The sequence below is a fragment of the Lagopus muta genome, chromosome 4 (assembly GCF_023343835.1).
Source record: "Lagopus muta isolate bLagMut1 chromosome 4, bLagMut1 primary, whole genome shotgun sequence".
Taxonomy (NCBI): domain Eukaryota; kingdom Metazoa; phylum Chordata; class Aves; order Galliformes; family Phasianidae; genus Lagopus; species Lagopus muta.
Genome location: NC_064436.1, coordinates 1,045,734 through 1,072,287, shown reverse-complemented (window position 1 = coordinate 1,072,287; position 26,554 = coordinate 1,045,734). Strand labels below are relative to the sequence as shown.

Genomic DNA, 26,554 nt, shown 5'->3' with positions numbered 1-26,554 from the left:
ACACTGTACAAAGATAAGAGGGACAAACTGAGAAATCAATATTATAACAAAAGATGGTAAAGAAATGAACTTTTTTTTCTTTTAAGGCAAACATTTAACACAAAATGAGAAAGCTCAACTAATTCTCATAGCTGCACCAATTCTCCCAGCACGGATTATCAATTTAAGCACAATAACAGCTGACATGGTTATATGATTTTTAGGCCAAGTTAAGTAACATCTTGTCAGCTTAGTATGGAGGAAATCCATCCCCACTTAACTATGCAAATATTCAATTCATGATTGCTTGCTGCTTCTTCAAGCATACATAGGGTGTAAAGGCATTAGGGGCATAAGTCAGCATCTCACTACTACCAGTGCAGTTCCAGTAAGTTAGCCTAAGAAGGAACTTTGCAGCACTTACATTTCTTATCCTAAATTCTGTCTTTAGCTACCTGGGGATTTCAAGTTACACAGATTTCTGATCTCACTAAGTGACTTGGCTGGGATACTGCTGTGAAGGCAGTTAGACTAACAAAAGACAGATCTGCATGTACAGCAGGACTCAGCCCCGCAGGGATGCAGCTATAACTTGTGAACTTGCTGTTGAATTTCCTTCCAGCACAGAGTTAGCTCACTCCAGGAGTACAAGCTTCTCTTGATATCTCAGCATGCTCAATAACAGTCTCTCAGAGAATAGGCTCAGAAAACATGTAATTGAGGTATTATGACCAGGACATTGTTTGGCATATGCCAATGAACATTCTAGCAATCCTACAGCTCAGAAAGGCAGACTTCCAGGGCTTGTCCAAAATGGTATACCAGCAGTATTTATTATACATTTCCTATACCTTTTCCCATGTCGTTACATTAGCCCTACGAAAAAATATGTTAGTAACACAATATTACAGATGGCCTTGTTCAAAGGTAGAGAGAAGTGTGAATAGAAACATTGTACAATATTACATTCCTTTTTTGCACATGCCACCTCAATACACTTCATGCTAGGCTTTTACATAGATAATTAGCTACATTTGCTTGTACAAATGTAGCTACATTTAATTCCAGAATATTGACCATTTACCAGATTTGTACTACTTTTCATACTGCAGTTTCTTTCCTCCCATAATCCTCTTATAGAGAAAAGTGCCTTCTTTCTGTTTTCTTGCACTGACATGATTTGGATGGGGAAAAAATTTTAGCAGAAAAAAAAGGGTGAGACGGATTCACAAAGAAACAGGCAGGATTGTCAGGGTGTTGGTTTCTAACCACACCTACCAGCTGCAGATCCCCTTCTCAGGAGTTCTGTGCTTAAGCAATTCATAGGAACCACACACAAAAGCCACCGCATTAGCAGAGAGCTGTGTAATGTAGCTAATGGGGAATGCCAAGAAATCTTATCATCTCTCCATGAACTCATCCGGGTTACAAGTATCTCCTGCTTGCTCCAATGGCATTCAAAGGTATCCATTATCTTGAATTCACTGCCTATGCCTTCGTGTACTCCTCACAAAGGTTGATGGGCAAAAAGACAGGAGGGAACTTCAGTACTTAAATATTCAACTCTCCTAGCATTAAGATGAAAATGTAACCAACATTCTCTTTTTAAAATGAGATCTTTCCAGGTTATTCTAAGATAGGAATCTTTCTGAAGCTGCTGTCCTGTTATTAGCAAATAATGAAGCAAGTGAAGGAGGGAACAAAGACTGTGCAGCTGGACTGTTGGTTAAAGCACTAACAGAAAGTCGTGTGTCTGCTTCAGATATTTTCTGTTCATCAAGAGTAGAGCCAAGAGTACATCCCTGGTGGTAAAAGCAATTTTGGGGGGTTTCAAAAGGTGCTTTATGACCTGGGAATAACTGCTTTTAGAGAAGACAGGCAGAGTGTCTTCTATGCTGGTTCAGATGTGTACAGGTAAAAGAGGTGCTCTTTTGCTGCTGTGAATATCTCCAGACACCTAGAGGGTTTCAAAGTCTTATATTTCTTATGTTTCTTCCTGAAGTGCTACAGTGACTGCCAAGTACTTGAGGCCACATCTACAGCATGGGAACAGATGCATCTTGAGCTGGCAGCGATCAGCATACTGCTTCATAAACCTGCAATGCTGGGGAGTTGAGTGCAGTAACAGAGACACTCTTGCTCTGTGCATGGTCATTAAAAAGCTGCAGAACTGTGCAAGAAGTTTCACTCTATTGTGGGACTTTTCCAGATCATGGGTTCATGAACACTATCTTACTCCTGAGAGCTGGTAGGTCCTGCATCTGATCTCAGTCCCTGCATGGATCTTGCCTGAGTTCAGCCACGGAAATGGTCATCATAGGGGTTAAAATGAATCTGATTTCATCCAGCTTAGAACACACAGGATACACATCAAAGGTGGATTTCTGTCTGAGTTCCTCATGGATTTCAATTTCAATCAACAGCTGCAGGCCTATTTTTTCCTTGTTTTAGAAGCAGAAATCATGGCCAAGGCTCTGGCAGCCAGGCCAGCAAATAGTGACAAGTAGTGTAAACTGATCTGGCAGGCTTCATTAAGGGCAGATTAAAAACCAGCAATCCCCAAGGTTTTTGTGATACGAGTGCATGTGAATTACTCACTCCCTAGGGTGAGATGCAGAGATAATGTTCAACTGCCCGGAGAGTGGAACAAAGACTACTGTGTGAAATTACATGTTGTGACAGCATAACATGCAAAATTCCATCCCCCAACAAGGCACTTCCTCTCAAAAAAAACAAACCTTGATTACCTAAAAACAAGTCAGCCTATTCCCAAGGGAGCTGAATGAGTAGAAAATTCAAGACACCTGCATAAGGTTTAAGTACGAACTCAACATCTGAGCCCTGAACTCAGGATGTTTTGCTATTTTTCCAATACAAAGTCCATAATTCTCCCAATTTTTAGATTTTACTTTTTTTTTTTTTCCAAGAAATATTTGACAATGGACTTCCCTTACTGGATCAAGTAGTATTATATCAGAATGCTGATAATTAGGGTTCTCTGATTTTTTTGTTCTTGGTGCAAGGTTTTCTTGCCTTGTGCCTAAAACAGCCTTATAGTTCTACTATTTGCTTGCAACCTGATGGTTTTCTTTGCTCCACAGGGTGATGGATCCGGAATTTCTAACCAAAGACTGCAGGATAATATTTCCCTTTTCAATCCAAAATGCTTAGATCACTAGACCAGACAAAAGGTTCCAATCCCAACTATTGCCACTTCACACTCTGTTTTACTTGATTCTTTCTGTACTCATTTTTTGCAAATTAAATTTGCAAATTAAATATGGAATTGAATGTTTTACACTGATTTATTTTTTTAAAGCCACACAACATCAAGAGCAGTATGTTAGCTAGTGATCTTGATCTGATTTGTAGGCACAGAGTGGATACAGTAGAAAGAAGCTGCACTGAGTTCATACAGCTCAAGTAGAGGAAGCTACATTAAGGTAACAACAAACAGAAGAGTAAGATTTGCCATTTACCACCTGAAATTGTAGAGTTCTAGTGTCCATCCATGCTTCACTACTTTGTCTAGAGAGTCAGGAAAAGCAGATACATAACCATTAACATTATAATTGAAAAGTGGGAAACAATTCTGCAAGATTCCACAGGAGAGGATTCCTAGTTCAGCCAGAAAACTGTCCAAGTTTCCTTCTTTCTCTGGATTGTATCTATGAGCAGAAGTTCAGAAGACAAAAAAAAAAAACAACTGTTGAAGTTGTCTCATACCCAGAGATCACCACATCTAAGAGGCAGAGCAGAGCTTCTTAGCTGTCTCACAATTTTAGCCTCATCTAAGACTCTTTCACTGTTGCAAGTTCTGCATTTTACATCCATTCATGATTTCAAACACATCTGGAAATGCTTTAATGAGATTATATCTAGTGAGCACTGTACACTGTACACCATGCCGTTTGCAAGGGTCTACCCAGCATTTTCAGACTTTTCAGACCAGGAGCTAGAAGAATAAGAGATCATTAATTTAAGCTCTTTTGCTTAATTGAGTCTGCATGGGCATCATTTCTCTCCTTTAGACTTTACAGAAGCCATCTTCCATGCACAAATTGTTCTTTGATTTCTGAAAGTTAGAGCTTGGTGAGAAGGAATCAAAGGTGTGAGCCTTTTCCTGCTATCATTTTCCCTACATAACTTAGAGATTGATTTAGACAGATCTCAGATAATCCCAGTGCCTGAAACTAATCTTTTAACTCTAGGAGTTATAAACTCTCTCCTGTTCTTAGGCTGACATTGAAACCACAGAATAGAAAACAACTCCTTGGTTTTGCAGCGTAATGCTCTCACACCTGGATGAGCATTTCCAGCAATATATCCTTCATTATGAAGCCTGAGAACTGAAAAATATCACTACTTGTTTTGGCCTCTGAATAGTCCTGTCACAACAGATGACATTCAAATGGGAATCCTGAGTTGAAAAACATCAATAGGTGACTTTCAGCAATGCTTTTGCTCTTAAAAGCAAGGATGAAATCCTGTGCTCACTGTTTTCTATTGGCTATTTCTATGCTGAGCATTAACGTTTCTCACCGACCCCCCAGGGTAGTTAATTCTGAGCTTCATGTGTTGGGACTGAATGCAATATTCACAGTACTGTAGTGCAGAACTGGAATTCTTCAAGTAAATATTCCATACCTAAAAGCATTACATCTGTATCACAACACTTCAAGTTGTTAGTCTTATTTCTAAGCAAATTCACAGTAGCATCTCAGGGTGTACAGAGGAACCTCATCTGATTCAAAAATTCTCCCCAGTTCCTGCATTCACTGAGTACTGCCAAGTTCCAGCTTTCTCAGTTCAGATGTAGTACCACGTGCATCTAAGCATTTCTTTTTTAGGGATACAATATCATAAGTGATTCAAACATTATGTATCTCTTGTGTCAAATAAGCTTTCCAAGTACTGCTACAATCAGCAGTATAGCCAAGCAAGCAATTAATTTAACATAACTTATTACAGACAAAATGGGATTTAAATTTCGTTGTTGACTTGCGAGTAAAGCAAGTAAATAGTTTCTTTTCTTTAGTGTCAGCACCTTACTTGATTTGTATTTCCACAAAACAAAATTAGTAGGGAAAAGCCCACAGTTCTCAGCTAACTGCCTGTCATCAACGTCTGTTTGGGCACTTTAGTGCACAGCGTGTTTACTCCTTTTTAATTAAGGGAACTCTAGTATAGTTTTCCACATAGGCATTGTTTTCTTGCTATGAACAACTTGCACCACACCATAAAATAATTTCAAATTAATATTATCTAGTAAATACTTAGACCTAATTAATCTTGTTGCTTTAATTTTATCATTTGCTTCTTTTAGACCTCATTGAAAGCAAGACGGAGGATGATGAGGACATTTTCAGTTCATGCTCTCCCGGATCCTTAGACCTTAATTAAAGCCTTCACTACACATGTCCATTCTGGTACCAGCTGACTCCATACCTGCACTAAAGCTAATTAAACCTGGCTATCAGGACCATATTCAGAATTACCGATTAACAGTACCCAAAACAAAACCAGTAGCAAAACCCTCCCCCCCAAAAATAAAACAAAAACGTAAAACCAAAATCAGCTACAAAATGAAGGAGTCCGGTGCTGGGCCACGGCTCCGGCCGCAGTGCAAAGGGCCGGGGGTCTCATAGCAGCCCCCTGCAGGAGCACCTCTTCGTGTCCTCGGGGCTGGGAGATCATAACCACTGCCAGATAAACAGCTGGTTGTTGTGATCCCAAGTATGGACTTTTACCCTTCTTTTGTGGAGGGCTAAAAGACACACTCTTATGGATTCTCTTCATCCCTTGCATAAACACAAACAATGGATGCATGGCAACTACCCTGTGTTGCTGGGCTGCTTGGAATAGAAATTGTACTACCATCTTTTGACTGTTAGGAGAACTACACCTTTAGAGTATCTCCCTCCTCTATTAAGTCACTACATTAAGTAACCTCCTTTAATCCAGTGAATGAAACAAAAATACATTTTGATATGGTGACAAAAGACATCCAGCACAGTCAATGAGCTGAGTCTCTTATGAAAAGCAGTCTGGTTTGAATGTACCCACAAGAAGGTCTGTGATTTTGGATAATTGCATTACACTCAAGAGAAGAACCCTAGTCTTAAATGAGTCAGCTATGATGCATCTACATCTATTTCATTTATCTTACTAAATTGCTTGCAATCAGTGCCACTGTTACAGATCCATGCTTTTCTCCAGAATTCTGTGAGAAGTAGATTGTGTTTCTGCAGTGGAAACTTCCAGTATTTCTGTACATAGCACAGGATACTTTGCCTTTCACAAAGAAAGTTGCTTAACAGAGTGAAGTTGAGACTGGGGTGTTCTGACCTAGGTAAAATTGGCACAGGCACTAGGTAATTGGATTGTTGAAAATATTGTCCTTCTATCACCGTACAAAGTACGGAACGTACCCAAAAACAATGGGTTGGTGACAGACATTGTATGGAAGAGTGACGTAGCAACTGCAAAAGATTGTGAGCCTGAGACGCTCAACCAATGAGTGCCAGGAGAGGCTTTACCTGTGTCGGACCCGGCGTATGTAACAGAATAGATTCCACTGATCAGATTTGCAATTCCTCCCATCAGTAGGAGGTTGCACCCATTATTGCAATAATGAATAAACTGCTCTTCGCAGAGATTTTTGCCTGATCAGAAATTTTTGATCTTGAGCGTGTTTCTCACAATTTCCAGTCTGTGTGACTACAACAGTGTTCAGATCTCAAACATATCAGTAGTGTTGACTACAGACTCTCCAAGTTTCAGAGAGAAGGTTTGTACCTAGACCAACTTAGAAGTGATAGGACAGCACTACTTTCTGAAATGCACAGTAATCTATACCAAATTATTTGTAGAGAGAAGGTGTCATGTGCAATTAATTGTCCTTGTTAAAAGTCTTAGCACCCTGAAAAAAGACCACTGGCATTTAGGGTGTGCATTATGGCACACATGGTCTTGTAGTGCTCCACCACTTCTGTCAACGGTTTACAGGCTGGTTTGGTCCAGTTCCATGGCCAGCAGGGCAGAGGGATTTTGTGAATCCATGCCTCTGCAAAAGGGAAACAGGACCCCGAAATAATTAAAAACAGCGGCAATGATCTGAGGAGAAACAAACTAATTTACTAAATATGGTATTGGAATGCAAGATAGCACACCATAATACAATATAATCAGAATTGAATGCTATTGAGCATTAACACTTTAACTCCCGGTGCACTACATGATGTTGTGATGTGGAACACCGATAACCAAAATCATAAAACCATGACAACTTTGTAAATTCAGGGCAAAATTGTGGCTTCATTGAAATTGATAGGATATCTGCTGCAGGCCTCAGTGGAGCTGGGCTTTCATTGACAGCATCTAAGAACCGGATCTACGGTCTGAAGAAGAGCAAAGGAGAAAATTAAAACAAAAACCAAAAAACCAGCATGGAACATGTAGTTTTAAAGAGCTCTCAATTTTTTATGTACGTACGGATGTAAAAAAAATTGGAAAACAGTATAGATATACAACCAGAGTCAAGATATACAACTAAAGTTAATATAGGTGTTATCTTTCATTTACTTCTCTCACTAGAAGAGTTCCACTAAGTTGCAGTTCCTCTGAAAAAGTGAAATTATATATGATGATTAAGATCAGATCTACTAATTCTAATACATTTGTGTTTTGTTCTGAGCTGTAATGTTACATGAAAGAAGCAATTTTATTACGAAGGAGCAATCCAGGGTCTCCATAGTCAGGTTTCATTTTGACCTCTAATCTACATACTTTCAGTAAGAGACCTTTACATACTGTGGTACAGCGGTGGCTACCTCCTTCACGTTGCACAACCAGTGCATGGGTTTTAGACCAGCTGGATGGAGATTACATTAGACTGCTGAATAATTCAATAAATTCACATGGTATCAAACAACAACAACAACAACAAAAAAAACACCACAAAACCAACCAACCAAACAAAAAAAACACCAGACTTTCTACAGCCCCTGCTCCTCAGCAGCATTGGAAGCAATGCTCCCACTCCCTTAACTACGCAGAATCTAATTTTATCCTGGGTATGTTTAAACAGAGCAACAACTCTTTATCTGCCATTAGTAACGATGTTTCTCTGCATACACGCAGCACCTAAAAAGTCGGTCCTCTCCATTCCTTTTTACCAGTGGGTTCAGAAAGCAACTTACAGTGGTGTCTCTCAAGGCTTGAAGATCCTTGATCGCGAATCCACTGCCTCACCAAAGACACTGATTATTGACATGTTGATGCACTAAGCTTCTGGTCTGTTCTCAGTATTGAAAGTGTTTGTTTACAAGGATACGTAGGCAGATAAGTACCATACAGCTGTTCACCTTCTCCTCCAAAGTGGAATAGAGGAGAGAACTGGAAAAAAGAAAGTAAACTTGTGGGCTGAGATGTAGACATTTTTCAAGGACAGAAAAGGGAAAATAATCATAGATTATATATACACAAAACAGGCAAAGCAAAATGTGATTACTCACTGCCTGCTGACTGATGCCTAGCCATTCCTTGGGCAGTAGCAGCCCTCCAGCTAACTGCCCCCTATTTTATTGTACTGTATGACACTATACAGTATGGAATGCACAATATGGCACTAGTCCTGTATGAGAAATATTAGAGCTGGCCTCTAAGAAACTGTTGCATTAAAAGATAACATGAAGAGAGACTATCTGAATCTAAACAGAATTCTAAGAGCCTGGGCATCTGTCAGATAGAGGTAACCTCTAAACAGAGTTTAAATCCAGAGCAGGGTTTTTTGTCTGATACTTGGATCCCAGACAAAGTATTCTGACTCTTTGCTAGCAGAAGTTGAGCTAAAATACAGGTAGGTGCAAAGGGGTTGTTTGTATTTCTTTTGGCTTCTCTCTGTACCTATTAACTTTGTTATCTATGGTTTGGTTTATGTAAACAAATTATTCTTCCACTTTCATCTTGTGGAGGATTTTCAGTTAGCTGGCAATAATTAAAACATTCCTCTCCTATGGGTGCGGATTATCATTAAGACATGGGGGTCAGACCACTTCTCAGAGTGCCAACATCTGATCACAATATCATCACACAGAATAAAGCTCAGGAGGGCCTCCTTTTTCTAAGCAGTTTAGCCTGGCTGAGAAACTGACAGTGCAGGAGTCACTGAAATGGTGAAAATATTGAAATAGTGTTGTTTACTACATGGGCAATACAACATTTCATGATTTTGCATTTTCACAGAAATTATTTCCATGTGTTCACTTACATCTGGATTGAATTCTGAGATTTCTCTGCATGCTGCAGCATGAAACTAATGATCTACATTTGATTCTAGATGCCCCGCAGGTCTATGTTTTGATATGCCTTTGTCTCTTACCCCCTGGTCTTCTTTTTGAAATGTGTTAAAACCACTTGCTTTACGCATATGTTTTCAAGATTTTATTCTGTACTAAAAATACCAGGAAAACAAGATGACAGCACAAGTAAATATCAAGACACACATATATATGTATTTTAAATCAAATATATTCTGGAAAGAGTTTGTGGAATAAATCCCATTTGGGAAGTTTAGATAAAAAAATCCAGCTGCTTCTGAACACCAAGCGCACCAGTGAAAGTCTCTGAAATTGCAGAAATGTCTTAAATCAACAAAACATATCTCCGACACAAAACAACAACAACAGCAACAAAAGTACCACAGAACATTCCTATTTAGATAGACTTCAGTGGCAGTTGAAGTATGTCTGTTATCAAAAATATACACAGCAAAGCACAAAGAGGGGAGGGATTTTTTGTTGCTTCAGGCTATTGCAAAGCTCAGAAGAAGGTGAAAGCAGTTATACTGCTGAGGGACCTATGCAGAGTTAGGAACCAGACTGAGTCACATGATAGCTGGAATCCTCTGGAAAAGCTTTCTATCCACTTGGTTAGAATATTTCAAGGTCTGCATCGATGAACATGAGTTCATTGGTTTGGAGCTTGATTCAACATTCACTGAAACCAATTGTGACTTCCTACAACTTGTAAAAGGTCTTTGATCAGATGCTAAAAGAATAAGATCCTTCCTTTTTTTACATCCTTTCTTTCACTGTGCAAAATATTAAAAAAAAAAAAAGTTTAGGTATAACTTGTTCAAATCATTCATGACATGTAGTATATTAAAAAATATGCACGTAAAACACTTGTAGGAAACACTGGAGTTTAGAAATACCTAAGACAGAGACTAGTTCCTTCACTGTAGTAGTAGAAAATACAGAGGAGTCTGCAAAAATGACAATATTACTTTTTTTAATTCTAAAGAGATCTCGTATTTTCGGACTGTGATTTCGCGTCATCTCCAAAAGGACATCTAGTACTGTATGCCCCTTAGTTCCATCCTTCAGAGATGCAGCCCTTTGGCAGAAATTCATATCCTGCATAATTCAACTATTGGCATGACTGCACTCTAAAGCAGTGCCACAGAATGGATTGGTCCTACTGAAATTTGAATATATTTTATTTACATATTTTAAATGTACCATTTCCCAGACCTAGTTTTGAAGCCAGTCACACTGGCACAAGTAATTTCCACTAAATGAGGACAAGTGAGCTGCTGGAAGCTACTGAAAGAACACTGCACTGCACTGCCTGAATGTGAAAAAAAAATGGAGCCAAGATGTCCTCTCTGCAGATAGTAACCCTCACAGGTAGCTTCATTAGCTATGATACAACATGAAGAATCTTCCTACTGAAAATCCCTAACCTCTTCTTATCCTCTGATATGAGTTGTGTGAAGTTTTGAAACTCACATTACAAGATGATAATTTCCAGCTGGTTTTTAAAAGGGCAAAGGTAAAATCTACGCAAAAGCAGGTTAATAACTGCAGTATGAAAAATAAACACAAGTGTTAGCATTTCTTCGCCTACAGTGATACAAACAGTGTAAAAAACACTTGCGGTGAAATGGCTGGAGGCAGAATGTACAAATTTGGCAGGTAAGATGACTATATAAAAAGAAATTGCAATTGGCTTTGCTCTGACTGATCTGCTGAAAATCATGTCCTTTATCAAATGTTTTCCCTCCACTTGGAAGGAAGCAGCTAAGGAATATCATGCTATGCTTGTATACGACTAAATTAATCAAGTAATGAAACATTCAGAGAAGAAACAGAACAACTCTTTCCATGATACACAGATTTTTATACAGTGCTTACAAAGTGCTGAATGGCTATTATGATAAAAGCACTCTAGCTCCCAAGAAATGCATATTTATTTTTCTATTTAAATGCTACCTCACTACAGACTCTGTGACATATCTGAAGGAATTACAAGAGCAGTAATATCACAGAACAATGTCTTCTATTTAGAAATCAGCATAGGCATTTGGACTTCTAGCTGCAAAGAGATGTCTACATGTCCCTAGGGATCAGGTTGTTCCTAATCAGTGTGATTTATCTTGCTACCGAGGGTCTGCGTAATTTCTTACACATTACCTCACCCTTATGTTTTCAGATGTCTGAGGAGCTCCAAAGTATTCTACAAAAGAATTTATCTTATTCATCCTTCTACATATGATGTGTCCCTTTCAAGTCCTACACTTGGCCTTAAATTTGTCAGCAACTGCTTTGCTAGAGTCTTGTTTTTATCAACGTGTCACATCCCATCGCTAAACTAATGTTACACAGATTCAACACCACATTGACATGAAGCACCTTGCTGTAACTGTACTGAAGTACCTTTGATGCTTTTAGTTTCGTATTCCTTCCTTCAATCCCCTTATAGATTTCTTTAGGCAATAATGAGCTTGACTTTTGATGCTCCAGTGTTTGAAGTGCTGAACATTTGCATGCAAATAGACAGATTTCACTGCAGCAGAAAATAAGACTGGCATTTTTTGATGATTGGTGGGACTGAATCTCCTCAGCGTTTCTGCATAAGACTGACTAAAGAGATGTACTATCTTTATGCCAGATATGTCCCCTATAGGTAGACTATTTTGTACTCTTACAGGAATTTAGCTTCTCTGGTATTTTAAGCACAAGCGTTGAAGTGGGATGAATATTACTTGGCAGCTGATCTTCTCAACTGCTCACAAATATTCCTCAGTATGGAGAAACATTTTGTTGTATTATGTTATGAAGGTGTTATCACTTGTATCTCCAGTTTGGCCTACCTTAAATGTCCTTTACACCCCCAGTCCCCTACACTCTATTGCCATAAAAACAGGTTACTGAAACTGCCAGAAGCTTATCAAAGAATACTATCTGGTGCTCAGGGATTAATGTTTTTAGCTGATATACATGTGTTAAGGAGCATAACATTAGGAGAGATTCACATTAGTTCAATACACACAGGAAGATGCTTATGACCTACTCCACCCATACTGCAAAGCACTTCTGTAATGACAAATGTAGCCTACAGAACAAACCTCACAGAAGGTCAATGGAAACTCCGAATGCAGACCAGAACAAGCAACAGTAGCCAAGCACAGTGGTGATGTCTGATGCACTCTCTCTCTCAAAAAAAAAAAAAAAAAAAGGAGGTAAGGACAGGACTTGAACCTAGAGAGCAAAAAGCATCTGCACAAATGAGCAAACATTTACCTGTAACTGATGTAAGGATCTGCAGGCCTCCACAGCAGTGAAGATGAACAAGATTTATCATAACTAGAGACAAATGACAGCATGATCAGGGCTACAAATTCTAATTTAATAATATAATCAATATAAAATGGAGTGTGCTGCTTTTACTCCAGCACATGAACTCAAGGCCTGTTCTCCCAATCCCGCCAGGTGATGTACAGACAAATATGAGGCATATGAGTATCTCCTCACTTACAGTGCCTACGCCATTCACAAGAAGATGAGTGCAGAGCTACAGCAGAGCTTTTGGTGAATATTTCAAGCTAAAATTCCAGATCCAAAGCATAATTATGAATAGATGGTCGTATCTGCCCAAGATCACAGTTCCACAGAAAGATGTCAGTAGATTCAAACAACTTATCAAAGATGTTTTTCTTTTAAAGCTAGTGTACGTATGAACCAATGAGTCAAACTGCCCCATGTGGCTTCTTTATTCAACAGAGGCAGCAAGAATAATTTGTACGTGGAAACCTTCTAAATAAAAATGCATACGTTGGCATGACTATATGTTGAAGAGCTACTGCACAGGGGCACGAGAATTATTATATTGGGGGATTATTATGAGGGCAGTACTCCAAATTCTCAAATGCAATTTCTCAGAAATAGGAACAAATAACTCTTTCTCTTAGGTGAGCTTGCAGCACTGGCTAGTAAAAAAATTTTCTGAAGAACTGGAACAAATAAAAGTTGCTTCTGTCGCACTCCTCTTTTCCCAACTTTTCAAGAATATTGCAGGCCTAGAAAATTTACCAGTTTGACTGATGGATTTTATTTCATCTGCATTGTTTTTCATTTTTTGTTTTTATCTTGAGTCTTTTCTACTTATATCTTTGGTTTTGTTTTCTGATCCTTTTTCCTTTTCTTCCTAAGTGCTTCAAAATTAACATTTAAAAAAAAAAAGGTAACAGGACAGGGGGATACAGCTTTCAAGAACACGGACAAATGCTATGAGAGGAGTACAAAATTTGGCACATAGCCTTATGTTACGTCAGTCATGGTTCAACACGAACCTAGCTTAAGCCACCTGGAGTATATTTCCTCTCTGATATACTGCAGGCATACCTAAATTGATGGAGCTAGACCTGCTAAAAAGTAAAGTCCTCAAGTGTTAGGCTCTCTGGGTGGTTCCCCATGCCATCCAGTGGTGGTCATGAAAAACTGAGATCTCTGGCAGAAAAGGCCACTAAAATTATATAGTATATTAAAATTCTCAGTGACTTTTCTGCCCATGAAAATGCAAGAATTTTAGTATAATCCCTGATCAACAGACATTCAAAAGGATGAGAGTAAAAATTAACTCCAAATTTTATAGTATTCTATAGTCTATTTGAAAACCTGTAAGATCCGAAGTTCTTCCTTTCCCTTGTTGCCAGGGTTTGTGTTTTGGCATTTCATAAGCATCAATTCTTTACAGTTTTGCAACTTTCTCTTCTAAGGTCTTTCTTCTGTCAGCTCGACAAAGACCATTTTCTTTATATACACTTCATATATTTTTTTTTCTCTTCCTCCCCCCCCCTTCCCCCCCCCCCCCAGGCCTTCTCTCTTCTGTGCTCCTAATTTACACACAGCAATGTTTTACACTTCCTTGCTATTATTTTCCTATGTATCTGTCCCATTTCGTAAGGAATACATCCATGCTGCCTACAAGGTTGCCTGAGGGAGACCTCCGGCATCCTTCCTACTCTATATATGATATGATTGTCTAATCACTTCCTCTCTCTTTCAGTTTTCTCTTCAGTCTTACATCACCCTTCTGTGCTCTTACCACTATCAAACTGCTAAACTGTTTCTGCGAACAGCTGGGAGGCACATATATTTTTTTAAAATTAATATTCGTTCAGGACAGGGGATGTTGCTGACCTCTCTCAGAGTACTAACTCATATTCAAGCCCAAGAATTGCTGACTCACAGTATTTGAGACTAAGGAAATGTGACTGTGGACGCAGTCTGCTTTTGAGATTTCTAAGAAACTGAGGATGATGGCATTTCATCAGTATTAATACTGCTCTGGTCTTTAGAACACAGTGCATTCTGATTAGTACAGCTTGGTACACTACGATTTTTATTTGCTTCAAAATCCTAACCTCAGCTCAGTAAGGAGTTGCTGGTTATGGCATAAATCACTGTGATAGCAATCATGTAAAGACTAGTTTATAATCAGGCAAGGAAGCAGCGGGTGTAAAATCAGCTGTCAGGACAATAAAGGATGAAAAAACCTGGAAAATCAATGTCTACAGATAGAGCTAGTAAGTGTTACTGAAACATATATATTTGTATATTATTTGACAGTGTAAGAGACTATACTGTTAACTTCTGTGTCTCAAAGCTTGCTGGGGACACAGATGGACTTGTTCAAGTCCCGAGCAAGGATTGTGAAATCCTTTGTTTGAAGGACACAGATGAACAAGTTCAGGCAAGTCCTGGGCAAAGGTTGTGAGATCCTTTGTCTGGGGGAACGCTGATGGACAAGGCCAGGGGCAACGAGAGCGAGATGAACTACAGCTGAATAGCTGTGAAGTGCTCCTTTGTGTGGGCTTATCTCCGGATGATGGCCATCTCAGGAGGTACTCAATGACTCTTGCTCGAGGCCCATCCTTGTCACGTAGGCAGGAGAACAAGGAGGATAAAAGAGGAACTGAAAACCATGAGGATAGGTTTTCTGGCAACAGATTCCTCATGAAGAACGGGAGGTTTTCTGGCAACAGATTCCTCATGAAGAACGGGAGGTTTCTGACAACAGATTCCTCATGAAGAACGGGAGGTTTCTGACAACAGATTCCTCATGACGAACTCAAGGTTTTTCTGACAAGAGATTCCTCCTGAAGAAGAAGAGGGATTCCTGACGATCAGATTCCTCTTGAGGTGACTCCTGCATGCTGCTGAACTCTCCTGAGCCTGCTGCCTGACCACTGTTGCTGCTTCAAGACTTGGCTTCTCGACTTCCTCGTCTACCTGCCTGCTGCCCAAGGCCGGCCACGCTGCTGCTCCCCGTCTTCTGCTGCGTTCTGCCCGGGACCTTCAAACACCGTGCAACGGGACCGCTGCTGGATCCTGCTGGTGACTATCCCCGCTTTACGCAACTCCTGCTTCTTTTCCACCTTTTCTATCGCCCTCCTTCCCTTCCCCGTCTCCCTGATTAGTTCTTAGTAATAAACTGGATGCAACAACATATGAACCGTTGTTTCTTAATCTCACACCGGGTATACAGATATTAAAGAACCTCATCTCCCTCCCATAAATTGGAGCGAGACATTTTTTTATTGGCGTAGTCGTTGCAGGATACCCGCTGTGAGAGTGTTGTCCTTCCAGATATAGTTTGAAACTTTTTTTTCTGTGTGCACCTCCTGGAGTTGCAAGGAGCGATAGTTTTGAAAATTTAGACGTGCGTCCTTCTCCAGGAAGACCGCTCCATATTCTGAAACTTTACCTTTTATGTGTGTACCTCTCGGGGACGTATTTTGACTATTTGCATTTTGATTAATACGTGTGTGCCTCCTCGGGAAGACTTCTCTGGTTATTTGGTAACTGAAGTGTGAAATTTGGTGTGTCTGCGTGCTTGCGCCTCTTGGGGAAGTGAGGTAGTGATATTTTGTGACTAAAACGTGTGTGCCTCTCCAAGAAGTTTTATTTACCCTATTGAAACCTAGAAAGTGTTGCTTTAGCTTCACATTTTTTGTGCTCCCCCCAAAGAAAGGGAGGAGTGGTTTGAGTTGTGTGCACCTCCTGGAGTTGCAAGTAGTGAACTGTAACTTAGGTGTGGTGTTTACAGTTTGTTCTAGCTTCTTGTCTTTGTGTGCTCCTGTCAACAAAAGGGAGGAGTGATTGGAGCATTTGCATTTGTTTAGGTGTGGTGTATCTCCCTGGGAGGAGCGGTGAGGAGTAACTGAGCTTTTGAACACGTGTACCTCCTCCTCCCTTAGTGTAGGCCTTTCATTGTATTGAAAAAATGAGCGACAGCATTGCCACCATGAAAAGTGAAGATGTATTATTTGATCTTTTAGAAAAACATGGTGCTCGACCCTCTTTATCAGGCATGGATTGGGCACGACAGAACTGGTATAACTTGCAAAGTGTTTCGGACCGTATTAGTGTCTTACAGAATGAGGCTCGTTCACGAGCTGGGAAAGGAAAGTCGTTTATTTGTGCCATTCTCGGGGCTGCTTTAAAAGCTGCCGTGGAGTTCCGAAATGAAAAGCATTCGGTAGAACTCCAAACCATAGAAGCATTACAGGAGTCGGTTAGAGTTACACAAGAATTCGTAAAAACTCTGCAGAATCAAATAGTTAATCTCGAGGAACAACTGGAAAGAGAGAAACATAATTCGGCCTTGTTGCAGATGGCTTTCAAGGAACTGTTAACACGTAAAGATACTGGCGATACTGTCACCCATAGGTTGCCTCAAGAAAAAACTTTTCCTCAGGAGGAATTACAAGAAATAAAGGAAAGACTAGACAAATTAGAAATCCCAATAGCCCCACTGCGTCCCTTGATAAAAACAGAATATACGTTCGATAACAGTGAGGATCTAGATCCTCAAATGAATGTTAAGGAAATTCCGTTCTCGGCCACCGAACTAGCAAAACTCAAAAAGGACTTTAGCCGCTCTCCAAAGGAATCAGAAACAGAATATGTATGGAGGGTGAGTCTCACTGGTGGCGATCAGATTCGGTTAACAGAAAAGGAAGCAGAAGGTTATTGGGGACCAGGAGTATTTTTAACTACTGGTAACAATCGTGCTCCCTGGTCATTAACGCAAAGGGCTGCCTATTGGGCAGGTGGTCTCAACCCTTTAGAAAGGGGAGACCCTCTTGCCATTACTGGAACTACTGACCAATTAGTAGAAAGCGTTCAAAAGGCTGCTTGTCTCCAACTGATGTATGATAGAAAGCTGCAGCCACATCATGAATCGCCCATGATGATGCCCGTTGATCCTGAGAGAATGACCCCTTTAATTAGAGGGCTTCCAGAATCACTGAAACCCATAGGCATACAATTACAAGCAAGGATACAAGCTATGTCACAAGGAGAAAGAACCCGGGCAGTGTTAGAAGAAACTGTAACCCCCAACCATCTGCAGTCAGGATGCAAAGTATGGACGTGGGGGGAGGTAGCCCAAGAGTTAATTAATTATGGAAGAAAATATGGGCCGGTGGTTTCTTTTCCCAGTAAATCTGAGCCAAGAGGTGTAAGGCTTGCAACAGCCAGTCTTGCCCCCAGGCCACCTAGCCCAAAACTTAATGGAGCTGAAAAGGGTTTGCCCCCAATAAAAACAGGTAGACGGAGTATTGATCATAAACGTAATGGACTTTGGACTCTGGGCTGGAAAAAGGGCATTCCACGAAATTTGATGGATGGATTGACAACTGATAGGTTAGAGAAATTAGTTAACTGGTGGCCAGAACAAAAGTTCCAGAATCTCGAGGAGAGCAAAACCCCAGGTCCTAGGGCCTCTCTCAGGGAACCTGAAGGGCTCTCCAAGCCATTAGTAAACTGATGTTTCCGCCCCTCCCAAGTGAGCGGGGTGGGGGCGGTGAAGGGTGGATGTATTAGAAAGCTCACAACAAAGGGGAAACACTTATCGCCTGGGCCAGCCTGTGTTTGGCTCAACTAACCTGAGGCTTGTTTCCCTAACCTTAACGGGATACCTTAACAAATATCCTTGGAAGGCCAAGGACACCGCGAAAAAGGAATATAAAATTAACACTTGCTGGATTGTTCCCTCATTTTTTTTTTTTTTTTTGTTAACCATATTAACAAAGACCCCCCCTAAAAAAGGGCAAGTCGGTGTCTCGTTTTATTTTTTCAGAATACTCGTATGGACCTTGGCTGAACACAGAAAGAACTCTAATGTTTTGTGACAGAAATATTGAAAATTTGATCATGTTAGAATACTGAATATACCTCTTGATTACATTTTGTATTTTGGTTGCAAAAGCACTATGTTTTGTGTTGTGGGTAGTAATGTTGTATCTCTATTTGTTATATTTATTTGTTATTGGTTATTGCCGAATGTATGGTTGCCTCTTTTCATTTTCAACTTTTTATTCACCATGTAACATTCGTGTCACCACTCCCGAGGTATCACCGAGTGGTGTCTCTGGCAAATTGATATTGTGTGCTGTTGCAACTCTTATGTTTGTTAATTGTATGGTTCTGTGTTTTATAAGATGTGTTGTATCACCTATGTAGATTGTAACCTCCTCTATTGATGGGGAAGTCAAGCACATCAGGGCCCACCCTGATGAATCTCTTGTAATGATTGTATGAAACTTTTGATTCCCTACCCCCTTCTTCCCCCTTCTTTACCCCTATGCTTGCTATCTTTTTCTCTCACCATCATGGATCATCTGTGTCCCATTTTAAAGCAACCTTTGAGTCACGGGGTGGTGTAAGAGACTATACTGTTAACTTCTGTGTCTCAAAGCTTGCTGGGGACACAGATGGACTTGTTCAAGTCCCGAGCAAGGATTGTGAAATCCTTTGTTTGAAGGACACAGATGAACAAGTTCAGGCAAGTCCTGGGCAAAGGTTGTGAGATCCTTTGTCTGGGGGAACGCTGATGGACAAGGCCAGGGGCAACGAGAGCGAGATGAACTACAGCTGAATAGCTGTGAAGTGCTCCTTTGTGTGGGCTTATCTCCGGATGATGGCCATCTCAGGAGGTACTCAATGACTCTTGCTCGAGGCCCATCCTTGTCACGTAGGCAGGAGAACAAGGAGGATAAAAGAGGAACTGAAAACCATGAGGATAGGTTTTCTGGCAACAGATTCCTCATGAAGAACGGGAGGTTTTCTGGCAACAGATTCCTCATGAAGAACGGGAGGTTTCTGACAACAGATTCCTCATGAAGAACGGGAGGTTTCTGACAACAGATTCCTCATGACGAACTCAAGGTTTTTCTGACAAGAGATTCCTCCTGAAGAAGAAGAGGGATTCCTGACGATCAGATTCCTCTTGAGGTGACTCCTGCATGCTGCTGAACTCTCCTGAGCCTGCTGCCTGACCACTGTTGCTGCTTCAAGACTTGGCTTCTCGACTTCCTCGTCTACCTGCCTGCTGCCCAAGGCCGGCCACGCTGCTGCTCCCCGTCTTCTGCTGCGTTCTGCCCGGGACCTTCAAACACCGTGCAACGGGACCGCTGCTGGATCCTGCTGGTGACTATCCCCGCTTTACGCAACTCCTGCTTCTTTTCCACCTTTTCTATCGCCCTCCTTCCCTTCCCCGTCTCCCTGATTAGTTCTTAGTAATAAACTGGATGCAACAACATATGAACCGTTGTTTCTTAATCTCACACCGGGTATACAGATATTAAAGAACCTCATCTCCCTCCCATAAATTGGAGCGAGACAGACAGGCATACATACATTTTCCTCTACACACGTTTATCCAAAAAAATCAGTGTGCAAGCACACATAGGGCAAGACATTCTCTCAAGAGCATGAAGGGAGGTTTTTAACTTCTAGCTTTACAGGCCAGGGCAGGCACAGAGGTCAGAGTCACAGTTAGCTGAGAGCTTCTGTTCTCAGTTTGGCTGGGCAGAGGGGGAAAAGGAGTCACACAACCAAGCACTGGTAGCACAGCTCTTCAGACAGCAGTAACCCATATGAAAAACAGGTTTCAGAAAACAGCTCAGGAGCTCATTGTGTTCTTAACACTGGGTTCTAACTGACTGTGCTTTCTCCAACACAGGTGCATTTAAGCCTTTTTTTTTTTTTTTTTTTTTTTTTTTTTTTTTTTTTTTTTTTTCCCCTCTCTTGGGCCAAAGCTGCTGTCCTGGTCTAATTATCGCAAGCTCAAACAAAAGCTCAAAACAACAGATCAGTCAACACAAACATGGTAATTGCTCAACACCAACACTTCTGAATGAATATTTAAAAAGTATTTGATGACTTAAGTCATATTTATCACACAACAGTTTTTTGTTCCTCTATCAGTCCACTCAGATTTGACCACGTTATTTTTAGCAAATAAGACCCGGGATAAAAAAGGAAGACCCATTTTACTGTACTGAATACTGTACTACAACTGCAGCTAGCTACTTGCAGTTTACTATCAGGTCTGAAATCAGCTTACACTGACAGGAAGAGAAATTGAGGTTCTCGCATTAACCTGTCAGCTTCTTCCTCACCAAAGCACTGCAGCTTCAGGGTTGAACAGTCTTTAGTCATAAATACCAACAGCTCTGCAAACATCTGCATAACAAATCATCATCTATCCTCCCATGTTTTCTGTCACCACTGAAGTTTGAGGAAAAATTCCTGACTAGATCTGTTTGTTTGCTTCACTGCAAAATGACTTTTTTGAAAAAAAAAACTAGCATCTTTTTGTTGTTGTTACACACAAACAGAATGGAGAAACACAGCCTGGTTCTTTGCATAATCAGCTGTCCAGTAGAAACATTTTCCTCCATTTTCAGTGGACTTCTTTTTTTAAACTTCTAGATCCCTAAAGATGACTTTCGGGTTTGTTTTTATTCACCAGTTTGAAGCACTTGCACAAAGCAAGACAGGGCAAAGTTACCTCAGCACAAACTGCTTTCACAACCAGCCTAGGCCAGTACACGGAAATACCCCATGATGGCTTTCCTGCACTGCTAGATATGGCATGTAATGGGACAAATCTTTCTTACATATTTTTAAAGGCCAAATTTTAGCCTGCTCTCCATTTCAATTCTGTTCACATAAGTGAAACTTACTGAAGAGCAATTGAACTAGAGGCTGAGATTCACACAAGTCACCTGTCAGCCCTTTCAAGCTCTTTTTTCTCTACAGCAGGTAGCTTCACACCATTCTGACCCAAGGTAAGGGCTTTGATGCACAGAACAAACAAATAAATAGAAGTGTGTGTAGAAAGGCCCATCTGTAGGTCAGGAAAAAAAGATAAACTTCAAGAAAAGAATCCATGGCCTAGAGGTGGGTCCCACATTCTCGTTTACAAAACATTACAGCCTTGATCCATAACCTATGCCCTTTTAATCCTGCTCTTGTAACCCTGCGGAATAGTTATCCTTTGTCTCTTTTAGAGTTGGAGCTGTGAATGTAGGGAGATCAAATCTTTGTAAAATGCTTCACCCATGTGTGGCAGTATTACAAAGGCAGCTTTCCATGACTGTATTTTTCTACGGGAGCAGTATTCTTTTCCCCAAGCAGCAAACATTTGCCAATTAACTCTTATCGTTATAAAACACTTGGAGGTCTTGGACTGCATACAAGGTGCAAAATACCCAGAAAGTAAAAGCACACACACAGATAAAAACATTTGCCAAAAAATCCTCCTGTAAACTTTCATTACAAAAATTAACCATTTATTTAGACCTGTGGGACCAAATGCTGCTTAATGAGACATTATACAAACATTATAAAACAATGAGTTAGTCACACAGCATTCTTTCCTCTGCAACAAGCCAGCTAAAGGTTGTGCTCAAAAAGATGTCTGTTTAACCTGACATGGGTGCACATACAAGACAAACACAAGAGAGTGGATGGAAGAATGAAGACAAGAGAAGATTTTGTAAGAATCTAGGCAAAATCCAGCTAAGATAATAGTGGGAAGAGTTCTTCTCTTAAGAAGAACTAGTTCTCATTTCAAATTAGAATAGTAAAATTGATTGATAATAATGTGAGATTGAAATGCAAATGGAAAGACATGCAATGGAAACAGACAATCCTATCTTGTTACACATGCATTATTTGAGGAAGGAAAGAAACTGAGCTCAAATCTATGCTTTGCTGCTCACAGCATTTGCTGTCTGGCAAATACACATGAACTGTGTGAAAATGTTTAGGGATTTGACATTCATTGGCAAGGAGGAAGCTCATCCTCTGCACTCCTTGCAGTTGCTGATAGTCAGCCAACACGCCCCTACTCAGGTGTCAGTGGTCTAAATGACGACAATACCCTTACTGACAGCTTAATCCCAGGAAATCTCTGTTGAATTATTAGCTGAGGCTCCAACATCCACAACTGCATACTGCTCCTCAAGCAAACTGAAGATTTCCTAGTTTCCAATTCAGGCAGGGAGGATTCTGCAACCATTAAACTCTGCTCAAAAGTCCAAACTTACTTTCAGTACAGGATTTTTTTAAACATATTCACCACCAGTATAAGGCCTCAGTCAAAGGAGCAAAGTGTCCAGTCCTTCAGGTGATTAGAACTGGGTTGTGTCCATAACAATTAACTGCTGCAAAATGCCACCTAGACCTTGAAGGAAAGTATTAAAAATACAAGAAAATGTTGCAACAGTACTTCATCCTCCCCTCTTCTGGCTGGAAAGCTGGCCTGTTCAGCATTCAGTCTCTTACAGATACAATCATTTATATAAGAAAGGAAAACTTGTTCTTAACTCATCTGCCTGTATTACCAAGTGCTTTTTTTAGTCCAGTCGCCAGATGTCTATTTGTAGGCTGCTAAGTGATGTACATTGAGTATATGCTGTGTGCAGCTCTTGCAAATTTTATATGCTGGCTGCACAGAGAATGAATGCACGCTGATGATGCTCCAATAGCAACAAACCCAATTACCTAAGCCACTAACTCCCAGTAAGGAAGCAGAAATACAGCTGTTACTTCACTACCTTAAAGAAACATTTGCTGTTTTGATCTCAGACTACTGTACAGTGAAATAAATGACAGATTCATATTAGTGAAGAACTGGCCTATAAGTTGAAATCGCTTCTTTTAATAATTGTTAATTTCTTGTACTCCAGAGCTTGTATTCCAGAGCACCCCAAATGCAGGAAAGCAGACAAGAATCCAGCTACTTCATGCATGTGAGTAACTTATGAGATGGAGCCACAGGGATGAAAAGACTGGGGAAAAACAAATTTCAGATTTGAAACCAAGGACATTTCTGAGTCATCCTGCAGTAAAAAACTGAGTCCTGTCACACACAGCCAGAATGAATTTGGTGTAAGGAACAGGTGAGAATGACTGCAGAGGAATTACTTCATAAAATGATTTTGGTCGTAAGCAATGTGCGGAGGTCAGCTAGCCCAAAAACCTTTTCTACACAGTGCTAACTTCAGATTTTGAGACCCTGGGCCTTGCCTCTTTGAGTTCCAGTGTTCAAGGTCTGCTTTGAAAGTAATGCCTCCCATTTTAGAGTGGTGGGCCTGTACACGTACAAGAACAAGATGACATTATCACTGCAGGAAACAGCTGCAGTTCTACAGACTGAGGGCAGTTAGAAATTTAGCCGAGAGCCTCACTTAATAAGTTCATATTGCATTTCAGGGCTCACATGCACATGTCATTTTCTGACATCACTGCATAATTCTGCATCCACAAAATTGCTGAGTCTGTACATAAGGGAAGAACTTAAAGATGGGACTGGAAAAAACAGGAAAATCAGAGGAAGATCAGAGGAAGATGAAGAACAAGCTTGTTCTTCTGTTCACTGTACCCTACAAAATACTTCTTCCTGTCATGAGTGGCAGATAAAGTCTCACACTGCATCACAGAATTAATTAATCATTTAATTATCATAGAAACATTAGGGTTGGAAAAGATCTCTAACATCATCTAGTCCAATCATCCACCTACAACCAACGCTATCCATTAAATCCTGCTCCTTACTATCACATCCACACATTTCTTGAACACCTCCAGGGACAGTGACTCAACCATGTGCCTGGGCACCTGCTAGCACAACTCGAGGCCATTTCCTCTAGTTCTATTGCTAGTTACCCAGGAGAACCAACCCCACCATGCCACAACCTCCTCTCAAGGAGCTGTAGAGAACAATAAGGTCCCCTGAGATTTCTCTTCTGCAAACTGAACAATCCTAGTTTCCTCAGCCACCCCTCATAAGGCTTGTGCTCCAGTCCCTTCACCAGCCTTATTGCTCTTCTCTGAACACACTTCAGACCTTGATGTCTTCCTTGTAATAAAGACCTTGTAATAAAGAACACAGTACTCAAGATGCAGCCTCATGAGAGCTGAGTACAAGAGGCCAATCATCTCCCTATTCCTGCTGGCTCTGCTATTTCTGATACAAGCCAGGAAGCCAGTGGCCTTCTTCAGCTATCCAGGCACACTGCTGGCTCATGTTCAGCTGACCTGAGGGTACTGGTTGATGCTCTTTTTCCTCTGCACAGTCATCCAGCCACTGCCTAAAGCCTGTAGCACTGTGCAGGATTGTTGCGGCCAAAGTGCAGGACCTGGCACTTGGTCTTATTGAACTTCACCCCATCGGCCTCCACCCAATGATTCAGCCGGTCCAGATCCCTCTGTATGGCCTTCCTAACCTCAGGAAGTTGGATAATTCCTCCCAACTTGGTGTCATCTGCATACTTACTAAGGGTGCATTCAATCTCTTCATCCATCTCTTCATCAATAAAGATACTGAACAGGATAGGACCCAGTACTGACCCCTGGGGATCACCACTCATGACCAGTCACTGGATTTAACTCCATTCACCATCACTCCCAGTAATTCACCTGTGCTACTGGAAGGGCTGGAGCCTTGCTCCATCTCTCCTAAACCCCATTTAAGAGCTGACTGCCACTGAGGAAGGATCTCTTCCTGGAGATCACTCCTCATGGAGAACACTGTGAGCCTACAACATCAGTAAGCATTTTCCACTTATTATCTTTCTATTACAATAATCCTACTTAGCCTAAAAATCTGTATGCCAATTGATTTTACACCTCTGTACGCTCATTGATTGTACACCTGGTTGTTTCATAAATGCCTCACGATCTCACTCAAGATGATCTGTTCCATAAACTTTGCCAGCACTGAGTTCTTGGCTGACAGGCCTGTAGTTCATCGAGTCCTTCTTATGACCCTCCTTGCAGATGGGAGCCATGCTGGCAAGCCTCTAGTCCTCTGAAGTTGACCAGGAATGCTGATCGATGGCAGAAAACTGTGGGAATACAAGAAAAACTGTTCGGAGTAGCAGCTGTGGAGCAAGATAAAGTTATAGGAGCAAGGGAAAGTTGTAGGGGTGGATGTGAAAGCTAGAAAAAGAAAACTTGTGAAGGTATATAAGTGATGTTAGAACTTGTAATAAATGATTTGGATCGTTTATATCTGAGTTCGTGCATCAGGTGCTGCAAAAGGTGCCCACTGCATGGGGCAAACCAAGCCGAGGCCGAGTGAGCCCGGCCCGGCACCGCCACCTGGCTGAACGATGGAGAGATTGGCGCCCGCAGCGTTCTGCAGGACAGAAGGCGAGCGGTTGGGAACGATGGGCAGTTCGCTAACGATGCAGCAGCAAGGAAATCTTGCAGCATTATGGTTAGCTTTAACGTTTCAGAATCAGCCTGTATCTACCTCAGCATTAGCTACTTTTCTCAAATGGATAAGCAAAAACGTCCCTGAATTTGGATTCTCCTTTGATGGAGAGCTTTGGGACAAAACTGGCGTAAAACTCCGCGAGGCTTCTATTCCTATAGACAGAACGGCTGCTAAACTTTTACCCGGCACCGAATAATGGAAGGGCTTAAACAAATTCAACAAGGAAGAATTCCTTCCGACTATTCCCCACTGCCACCGCCCCTCGCTGCAGAAAGCAGCTCCGACCCCACCCCTAACCGCAGGGAAGAGAGATCGCAACCCCGCCTTTGCTGTTGCCCTTTGGCTCCGCTGCCGTCACTCGTCGCGCCACTCCCGCCCTCCGCCCGGCCCACGTCGCTCGCCGCAATGCTGCCTTCCTCCGCGCCGCCTACGTCGCCGCCTGCTGCTGCGTCTCTGCAGCCTGCGTGTAACTTGGCTAAAGACAATAACGGGCCTGCATAAGGCCACGAGAACTTACCTCCGAGAATGGGGGGGTTAGACACGTTACAGGCATTCCTCATTCTCCCGCTGGACAAGCCATCACAGTCACTTCTCTCTTATTGGTATTCCGCACTGCCACTCTTCTAGGATCGCCCATTGGTCAGCGAGGAGGCGGGACCTCCCACTGAGTGCACTTATTCCGCAGGCGGGGGAGGCGGGGTGGGTTCTC

The 26,554-nt window shown here is 41.3% G+C and overlaps 2 long non-coding RNA genes across 9 annotated transcripts in view; one reads left to right on the top strand and one right to left on the bottom strand.

Moving 5' to 3' along the window:
- The window catches only part of LOC125691811 (uncharacterized), a 46,763-nt gene extending 41,364 nt beyond the window's left edge, over positions 1-5,399 (top strand). For 3 of the 4 annotated variants that reach the window (XR_007376268.1, XR_007376267.1, XR_007376265.1), the window contains exon 5: positions 1,982-5,399. This is a non-coding gene — a long non-coding RNA (uncharacterized LOC125691811). The remainder of the gene's footprint in view (positions 1-1,981) is intronic. The other variant, XR_007376266.1, reaches the window with a different exon arrangement.
- Positions 5,400-5,514: 115 nt separating this feature from the next.
- On the bottom strand, positions 5,515-26,087 carry LOC125691810 (uncharacterized). 5 transcript variants are annotated; one of them, XR_007376262.1, is made up of 4 exons: positions 25,279-26,087; positions 12,567-12,629; positions 8,181-12,479; positions 5,515-7,379 (listed from the first exon to the last, which is right to left on the bottom strand). It is a non-coding gene; the product is annotated as an uncharacterized LOC125691810 (long non-coding RNA). The 5 variants fall into 5 exon arrangements; XR_007376263.1 differs by having other exon boundaries at positions 5,515-9,605; positions 12,392-12,479; XR_007376264.1 differs by having other exon boundaries at positions 5,515-9,605; positions 12,392-12,475.
- Between the last annotated feature and the right edge of the window lie 467 nt (positions 26,088-26,554).